The 9,945-nt window shown below is 49.2% G+C and overlaps 1 long non-coding RNA gene across 1 annotated transcript; it reads right to left on the reverse strand.

The window, feature by feature from the left end:
• Positions 1-5,829: 5,829 nt before the first annotated feature.
• LOC128793956 (uncharacterized) lies at positions 5,830-8,888 on the reverse strand. Its single transcript, XR_008432944.1, has 3 exons — positions 8,601-8,888; positions 8,185-8,344; positions 5,830-5,953 (listed from the first exon to the last, which is right to left on the reverse strand). It is a non-coding gene; the product is annotated as an uncharacterized LOC128793956 (long non-coding RNA).
• Positions 8,889-9,945: the final 1,057 nt, after the last annotated feature.

Genomic DNA, 9,945 nt, shown 5'->3' on the forward strand with positions numbered 1-9,945 from the left:
TGTGTGACTGTAGTGCTATGTGGGCCAAATCCCAGCGAGTCAGCTCCTTGACCTCTCCTAAGTATGCCTAGGTCCTCAAGGCTCCAGCTTCATCCCGAGTCCAAGGCCATAGCTGTTATGACTAGCACCTGGGTTAGAGAGATCCAAAGTTACATGATATTTCTGTGAGTGCTGTAGATGAGCTGGGGTGCCCCAAGACATGTGAATGCCTCTGCCATGCTTGCTAAAAACCTTGGGGGGTCCTCAAATAGACACCATTTCTCACCCTGCTGCCTTCAAACCCCCCCTCCCCCAATAACTCCTAACCAGACATCTACTCACCCTCCCTCTCCTGGTCACAATCCTCAACTTTACTCATCTAAACCCTCAATCTCAAACATCATCTTCAACACAGAGCAGATCCCTCTTGTGATATGATGAAGCTGCTGAAAAAAATCTGAAGCGTCTCACTTGACACAGCCTAAAATTTCAGGAAGTTTCCTGTAAAACTTCCTTGTAAAAAAAAAAAAAAATAAATAGAAAGAACAAACCCAGAAATTACAAAAGCACCTAATCACCCCTGAACACACAACCAAAAATCATGAATGTAAATACTCCCTGTGCTCATTTCTGTATTCTTCGCAGTATGTTCAAAGCCCCTATTGCTTCAGAGGCCGAAAAGCACCTGCTGAAAACAAGCTGAGATAAGCTGAAAGAGCCTCTTCACTGAAATGAGAGGAGACCTCTTACCTCAGTGCATCCCAAAGAGGGAATGAAGCCCCTTCGCAGAGGCTGGGGTTAATATACCCCTGATTGGGCCCGCCTCTCGCTCCCATGATGCCCGGGAAAAGGGAGGAGGGGCAAATCCCACCGGGTATAAAAGCCCTCCCAGGAGCTGCAGCCGTTTGGCTCCTCTGACTTGAATTCAAGGTGAGTAAAGGGCTTGATCCTCAGGGAAATGACAATGCTTTTTTTTTTTGTTTTTTTTTTCCCCTTCTATAGCTGCTTTGAGCAAAAGGGCAGAAAACCGGTAAGAAATAAAACTTTATGTTTAGGTAGCACAGCTAAGTAAGTTGGGTAACTTGTTATTAGCTCACCTAATTATTCTTTAGTAACTGCTAAGTAGTATTCCACATGTGACTAAGTAGGGTGGAGAACAATACTGATTATATAAATGGCCCAAGTCTCCTTAGGACCTCTAATTAGGGCTATCTCTATTATATATAAAAATAAGAAAAATAATAGACTCCTGGGCAGCATTAGGGTTAAGTACAGGCCTGGCTTGCCCTTGTCTGAGGTATTCAGTCCCAGGGCACAGATACAAGTGCCCTGAAATGTAGTTTGAAACCATTAAATTGCTGAAAAAGATAGAGCTTCCGTCAGGTGAACCCCTCAAAACAAGGAAATTAGGCGGTTACCTCTTTAGTTACCAGTCTACTGAAACTGATACAATGGCAAATAAATGGCTTCTCTCCTTTAATTTAGTCCCATAAAATATTGGGAAAAGAGGGGTGTTCCTCGCTTTAAATCTCTCTGGCGATGAAACAAAGTAGGTACAGCTGGCTTCCCCCTCAATTTGAGCCTTAGGACAACAAAAAGGGGCAGTGACCCTTAATTCAAACCCGCAAGTAAGCTCTGCCAAGGTTTTCCCCTTCTATTTAAAGTGGAAAATAATGAAAAATGGGAATTGCCTGTTAATTAACACCCCTAACAGCATAAAAGAAGCAGGAATCCTTTCAGCTGAGACCGTTAAAACTGCAAGAGAATGGGATTCCCTCACAATGTGAACACAAAAAATAATGGAAAAGGAAGCTTTCTCCATCAATTTAAACCCCTTACCTCCGAATAACCCCTCGGTTTTCTGGAGGTGCTGCAGAAGGACAGAGGACTCTAGGGAGGGATTGACGCGATAAAAGCGGACAGTTGAAAGCTCTCCCCTGGAACCCCGCACGCTGCCCTGCCGGCTCAGGTGCTGCCCCTCGGTAAGAGGGCTTTTCCCTCGGCGTTTTCTCGAATGGACGCGTCCGGCTGCCCCCCGGGCCCTGATGGATGGTTCCTAGAAGGACAGTGGGATAGCCTCGTTAACGCCTCTGGAGTAACAACTCCCTGTGCGGGTGTGCCCGGGTGTGGCGGGTTTGGTGTTGGTTAATTACTAAAACGCTCGCTTCTTGCTGGCAGATAGGAGAAAAGTAAAGTAGATTTAAAACTTAAAAAGGGTATAAAGAAAATTTTAGTAAAAGTAACTAGAAGATAAAAAAAAGATAGTAAGAATTAAAACAAACCATTTAGAACACTTCTCTTCCCCCACAACTTTTTCTTTCCCACTGATAATATAAAGAAACTAAAGGTAAGATTTGTAGACCGTTTATTACTTTTAAAATAGTTTTTTTCCGCTTAGCGAGAGAAAGCTGTGTTGTTAGGGTGATGGAGATTTCTTTACGAGAGGGAAAAAACCGTTTTCTTGTGGTGCTTAATTCCGTTATGAATAACGGTTGTCTGGGGAATTCTGCTATTGTGAATTTTTTTTCATTTTTACGAGCCTTCCCACACCTTGTTGATGGGCTTTGTTGACTTAGGGGGAATTGTTTTAAAGATGAGCTGTTTAAAGGCAAAAGTTTTTATTATTCATCTCTAAAATTACTTTTATCTCTGGTAACAGAAATCTTTTTCTTTTTGGAGAAGCACAGCACTAATTTTCCTTCTTTTTCTGTTTAAACTTCTTATGGGATTACAGTTATTTTAACATTTGTTTCTTTTAGCACGGAGGCTTTTCCTTGATATCAATTTGAACACTTTCATCTCTTTATAGTTTCGTGCGTTATAAGGAAAAAAGAGTCCTTTTTTTAATAACTCGTAAGAGGATTTTAGCTCTAAAAACAAGGCATCTCCTCCTCCCTCCCATTCGGGACTTAACTACTTCTTTACTGACTTCGATGCCTTTATGTTGTTCTTTTACGTGCTTGCATTTTGGTTTTTTCTCTTACTCGAGAGACGACTGAAGTATTGAAAGGGTTACCATTACGCCCGAGGCCCACCTGACCCGCCGGTAACTCGCGGCGAGGATCTGCGACTGGGCTGCGTCGGGACTGGCTTCGCGGCAGGCTCTGGTTTTGGGCGCGAGCCGCAAGGGTCTCTGATCTCAGCCACGCTGAGGGGGACGGGCCCTGACGGTAAGCGCTTCACAGCCGCGGCCAGCGCCGCTCCGGCCAGGGCTCCGCAGCCTCCCCCGCCTTCCCGCCCGGCAGCTGCTGGGGCCCGGCCAGACCGAAGCCGATGGGGGAGCCGGCGGACGGCCCGGGGAGGGGAGAAGGGGCCCGGCCCGCAGCGGGACCGCCCGGACCGGCCTGGCTGACATGGGGGGCCGGGGCCCGCCACCTCCTCACCGACCGCAAGGAAAGAGAGAGTTCCCGGGTTTTTTCGTCTTTAACGTGTCTGGTTCACTGAGGCGTGTCCAGCTTCGCGGTGCTTCAACAAGCTTATAGCATCCCATGAACTCTCCCACCTCAGTCAATTCCCAAGTCCTCACCCCTGGCAACGGCAGTAACTAGTCACCGTAGAGTTAGTCCTCCTGAGGAGAAAAACAGACTCCCCTTTGGGCTTCGGCCGCAACTTCCCGCGTGTAACTTCCCCTGGTTTCTCCTTTCCCTGTCCTCTCGCTGGATTGGTATCCCTGGTGGCCACCCCCCTTTCCTTGGAGACCAAACCCCTCTGCCCAGCCCTTAGCTCTGCCCCCTTCCCCTTAAGCTGTCTCCTCCACGTGGTCGGTCTCTTTTTTTACCTCGCTGGGTTCGCTTCAGCCGTGTGTGATATCCTCCGCCAGAATAAAACCGTGTAAAAAGAGCCTTTCTTGCCTTTATCGCTGAGCCACCTGCAGTGAGCGTTGGCTGAGGGTCTGACCGCGTCGCCTGAAGGTTATCTCAATTTGCTTTTCCACGGGAGAGGCTCGTGGGGGACGGATTTTAGGCAGCGGCGACCGCTACTCCGACACCGGCACCTTTGCCGTCAGTTACGCAAAAAGCTTTGTATCGCTTCCCTGAATTTCCTCCCGTTCTAAACCGTGACACCGGGTAACCCTCTAAAAGCAGCCGGTCACACGGGGAACTGCTACGCCGTGGAGTGGGGGATGACGTGAAGAAAGGTCCCGTGGGCAGTTCCCTCCCCTACAAAACCCTTCGTCTACCCTGTGAACGATGAATTTTACTTTCCGAGGAAATTAAGCGTATATCCTCTCTCTGTGCCCGTGGCCAAAACTGGGATTCTGCCTCCAAAACTGCAGACGGTGAACGATTCCTGAGAGACCGCAGCTGCCGACGCTGAGAAATCTCGATGCCCTCGGAGTGTCGCACGCCTCCTGCGAACGGACGATGCGCAGGGAGGGTGAGTTTGGTTTCACGGGGAAAAGGGGCAGAAGATGTGTCCGGGGGCCTGTGGCCCCGAGTGGCCTTCTGCCTCCTCCAAGTCCGAACACGACGGGATTTTTCCCGGAGCGAAGCTGCCTGCGCCAAGGACTCGGGCAGCCCTTGAAGTCTCAAATACCTCCTCTAAACTGATATCAACACACGGGAGTGGCAAGTTTTGTTTCACAGGGCATTCACACCGTGGCCCCGAGTGGGCTGCTGCCTCCTAAAATTCCAAAAGGCGCGGGATGTCTCCCGGACCCAACTTGGTACTGCCTCCAGCTCAGGCTACCCTGGCAGTGCCAAGTACCTCCGACAAATTGACTTCAGGAACCCAGGGTGGTGAGTTTTGTTTCACAAGGAAACGCACTGGCGTTCGGGGGCCAGTGACCCTGAGTGGCCAGGCGCCTCCTGAAATTGCGAACGGCGCGGGGTGTCTCCCGTACCCGACCTGCCGCCGCCTCCGACTCGGGCTGCCCGGGCAGTGCCGAGCGCCTCCTGCAAACTGGCGTCAGGAACCCGGGGTGGTGAGTTTTCGTTCCCACGGAAAATGGACGGCGTTCGGGTCCGGGGCCCTGCGGCCCTGAGCGGGCTGCTGCCTCCTAAAGCTCTAAACGGCACAGGATGTCTCCAAAAGGCAACCGGCCTCCACCTGCTACTCGGGCTACCCTGGCAGGGCCGAGCGCCTCTTGCAAACTGACGCCAGGAACGCGGGGTGGTGAGTTTTGTTGCACGGAGGAGAGGGCCGGCATTCGTGACTAGGGGCCCGTGGCCTTGAGTGGGTGGACGCCTGTGAAAATTCCGAATGGTGCGGGATGTCTCCCGAACCCAACCTGCTGCCACCTCCGATTTGAACTGCTCTGGCAGTTCAAAGTGCCTCCTACAAACAGACATCAGGAACCCAGGGTGATGACTTTTGTGTCACGGGGAAAAGGGCCGGCATTCGTGTCCAGGGGCCCGTGGCCCGGTACCTCCTGAAATTCTGAACGGCAAGGAATTTTGTCGGTTTCAGTTTGAAACTGGGCAGAAATGGTTCTGAAATACTTCGTGTGAACTGTGTTGTTAAGCTGTACATTAAGGTTGAGCCTGAGTTGAAGGGGTTAAGCAACCCTTTTCGAAAAGTTTTAACTTGAGCCGGTGTTTGTGGGCTAGCAGAGCTGTAATAGAGAGAGCATATTCTAAGTTGATTCCCTAGATTTCAGGTACAGGGGAGTTGTGTGGCTTTTTCCCCCGCATTGTGGTAACTTGATTCTTGAGACCGTATAGTTGTGTCCGTAGAGATTTTAAGATTTTGTTTGCAACAAGTGCAGCATTTTATGTGGAAAAACTAGTGTGGGAATTTATATACGTTTAAAACAAATTAAAAGAATTGCAGGAATTGCCCCCCCCCCCCCCCCCATTTGTGTTTGTAGGCGTATCAGAGCTTTTGCTGTAACAGGCACGGCCTTTTCGTTTGTTTTAATCGTGGCAAAACGGATCAAAGGAGTCCCTTTACCTCACTGCTTTGGACTTGATCTTGGGGAATGTGTGCAAAACAATATTATTGTTATTCCACGAGGCAGCAAATTGAGTGTGCCCTGTATCAATAGAAACAAAACTTTAGTTGAGCAGATTTTGAACCAGAGATTTTAAAGTTACTGTGTTCAAAGTCATACTTAGTACATGAAGATTGGATTATGCAGGAAAAACTAGGAAAGGACTGTAACATTTTGTGAAATAACATTTAGGTACAGTGCATAACAATAAGTAGCTCGGGTGTCCTATAAATAAAATCAGAAATCAGAAGAGACAGAATTTGGTAGAGGTTGCTCATTCAAAAAGCTACCCTTGTGAACCCTGGGTTTGTTTTTGCTGTGTTCGGTGTAAAACGTTGTGGTATACGCAGACGTTTCGGTAGAGAAGGGCGAGACTGGCGCTTTATCATCTTAAAGAAACAAAGGCTACTCGGAGAGCTATAAGGATTTTAGTAGCCGCTGGTCGTGAGGAGCAAGGAAATAACAGCAAGTTCTTGGAGAAAAATGGCAATGAAGAAAATAGAATTTATAGTAGACGTGGGGGAAACCTACTCGGCATTAAGTAAAGCCTTAATGTCTATAACAGATAGTTATGTTATGGTAAGGGGAGCAACTGGCCAATCTGAAAAAGCGTATTTTTGTAAATTTGGAAAACAAGTGGGCATTTATAGGTTTGTGTAGCAGGTAAAAGCAAAAGATGGGGAGATTATTTTGGAGGTAAAGTAAAATGATGGATGAGGTATCTTCTGAGGTGTGGGCTTCTAACATACCAGGAAGAGCAAAGAATGCACCCACGGTGCAAGTTAATCTTAAAGAAAGGAAACAACCACTTAGAGTTAAACAATATCCCTTAAAAAGGAAAGAAAGAAGGGATTAGTCCGTAATTGACAATTTTTTACACGTAGGGCTATTAAAAGAGTGTCGGTCTGAGTGCAATACTCCTATTTTACATGTTAAAAAGCCTGATGGATCTTACCGAATAGTACAAGATTTAAGAGCTGTTAATAAGATAACCGAGGACTTATACCCGGTGGTTGCCAACCCCTGTGCTTTGTTGGCCTGTTTAACAGCCGAATTAACCTAATTTACCATTTCTGATTGGAAGGGTGCCTTCTTTTGCCTCCCTCCTCGTGAAGCCAGCCAGAAAATTTTTGCCTTCGAATGGGAAAATCCCAAAAGTGGGCGTAAGACTCGGCTCACGTGGACGGTATTAATAACGGCCCCGGGATATTCGGAGAGCAACCTACAAGAGATCTAGAGTCCTGGGCAGCTTCATCAGAGGAAGGACAGCTGCTGCAGCGAGTAGATGGCCTCCGGATAACTACCGGAACCCAAGAGGCGTACGTGGAGTGGACGGTAAGCCTCCTGAACTTTTTGGGTTTACAAAAATATAGAGTACTTCACAAAAAGGCTCAGGTAGTAAAACAAACAGTCGTCTCCTTGAGTGATGACGGCAGTGCTGGACAAAGACTCTAATGCAAAATGACAAGGAAGCGATATGCCAAACCCCAAAACCCCAGACGATAAAGGACTGTAAGTGTGTGATAAGTTAGAGAAGACTCTTTGTTCATCAAGACAGAAAGGAGAAGCCTTGCGTAGATAACAGAAAATCAAAGGAGAAGCCTTGTGTAAGATAACAGAGAGCCAAAGGAGAAGCCTTGTGTAGATAACAGAAAACTGCCAGACAGAAACTAGCTAATATGTTGATTACTTAAGCTAGTTGTGTAATTAGAACTTAGGTGCATATAACATATAACCTTATATGGAAAAGACCATTACAGGGCCGTGGACTTTCACCGAGGAAGAAGAGAAGAGCCTTCGTCAAACGACCACCGGAGAGTAGAGGACAACCCCCTAGCAACAGAGGGCGCAAGCGCAGAGTACACCCAGAGATACTGCGGCCCCGGGAAAAAAAAAAGTATAAAAAGACTGTGGGAAGGGGGAAAACGGTGTGTGAGCCGTAGGCGGAGCGGGGACTCCCCGGCTGCACCCGGTGCCGTTTGCTTGCCATCGCTCGCTGTAATCAATAAATTTCTGACTGACTCTTGAAAGGCTGAACAAATTATTCGCCTCTATTTATAACAATCTGGTGCCGTGACTCGGATAAGGGCTATCCGTTGGAACCTCCTCACGGGGAGGCCCCCTCGCTGCCTTGGCAGCGAGCCCCGTTCAGGAGACCTCCTCCTGGGACCCTTACCGACGAACCCAAATTCGGTGGCAAGCAAAGAATAGCCGGCAACCCCTTAATCTTTGTGCACAAAGTCCCGGGCGAAGACACAGGACTGTGTAAGTACCTTTCAGCGGTCCTTCGGGGCTACTGAGGTTGCCCCGTTCGGAGGCAGCGGGGCCCCCTCGGTCGGGGATGGGATCCCGGAGTGTGATGAGTGAGACGTCTCTGTGAGACGACGTGAGCGTGGACCTCGTAGTAGTGCGTTTCCCACACCCGGCGACGGGCTGGGCCACGAATTGAGGGAAGCGTAGAGGTGTGTGTGAGAAGGCGCTCCGGAAGATGGGACAGAGGAAAAGCAAGCCCTCTGGTCCCATGGGTAGGGGAAACCCTGTAAAGCTTCCCCAAATTCCTCCAGATAGTCCATAAGGACTAATGATTAAAAACTAGGATGCCTTCCCCTCCAGGAAAGGACGAGGTAGGATACAGACCTACCCGATTCCACCCCTCCACCCTACATACCTCCTCCCCCTCCACTCCTACCTCTGCATTCACCACAACGTCCCTCTGCCCCGGTTCGGAGGGGGATGAGGTGAGAATGAGGTGAATGTTGAGCTCCAGGGCAATAACCAGCGGGTAACTAGAATCCAGACTAGGAAAAGGCAAGAGGACCTCCCCAGCTGATAGCGCGGCTCGGGGAGGGAGAAATCGCGATTTCAGTGTGTTGTGTGTTGTGTCCCGATTGCAGTGTGGTGTGCCCCAGTTTCGGTGTGGTGTGTCTGTTACATCCGGACGTGCGTGCTTGTGTGTGTGTGTGTGTGTGTCTATGTGTCTGTGTGTGTGCGTGAAGCGCGGTGCGGCGTTACTAAGATACAGAGACGCGGCGCGGCGGTGCCGAAGAGCGCATGCGCGGGGCAGTTCAGCTACACTCCCTGATGGAGCGGGTGGTGCGCATGCGCGGCACGGGCTGTCTCTGGTGAGCGGGCGGAGCGCGGCGCGGGGCTTAAGTCGGGGCTTGCAAAGGTGCTTTAGGCGCGGCCCAGCTGATAGCGCAGCGGGTGCGCGGGCACAAGCCGCGGTTTGAGGAGCTGCTTTGAACGCCGCTAGCTGATAATGCAGCTAGTGGGAGCGTGGTACAAGCTAGGAGTTACAAGCACCGCTTACAAGCATCGCTAGTTGGTAAAGAGCTTGCAAAAGTAGCCAGCGAGCCCGGCTGGGCTAAGAGTTAAGTGTTTGTTATACAATAGCACTGCCCTGTAGTGTTAAAAGCTGTCATTGGGAGATCCTTTGCATTACAGGGCGAATAAAGGGGGGATGAATGTGTGTGAATGAGAGGCGGGCTGGTTACCCCAGACCTGCTAAGCGAGAGCGGTAGTCTCCCATGCTGCGTTTCCGTCTTTTTCGCGAGAAAAGCGGCCAGTAAAGAGATGAAGTGAGTGATAAAAAGAGTGAGAGAACCCCCCCTGGGACTGGGTCTCAGAGAAAGAGTGGGGACCCCTTGGTGAGGGGGGGGAATAAAAGGTAATTAATTAGAAAAAAAAAATTTAATTAAAAGGTAAAAAGAGGGTTTTCTTGGCATAATCTATTGGGGAAAAATAAAAGGTAAAATGTGTAGGAGGGGCCCCTAAAAATTCTGCTGGATTGAGGGATAAGAATGCCCAAGAACATCCACGGTTGATTAAACCTGCTGGATTGAGGGATTAATATTCCAAGAGCATCCAGGCTTGATTAAACCTGCTGGATTGAGGGACTAATGTTCCCAGAGCATCCAGGGTTGCTTCAAACCTGCTGGATTGAGGGATTAATGTTCCAAGAGCATCCAGGGTTGCTTCAAACCTGCTGGGTTGAGGGATTAATACTCCAAGAGCATCCAGGGTTGCTTCAAACC

Source organism: Vidua chalybeata, chromosome 12, assembly GCF_026979565.1.
Source record: "Vidua chalybeata isolate OUT-0048 chromosome 12, bVidCha1 merged haplotype, whole genome shotgun sequence".
Lineage (NCBI taxonomy): Eukaryota > Metazoa > Chordata > Aves > Passeriformes > Viduidae > Vidua > Vidua chalybeata.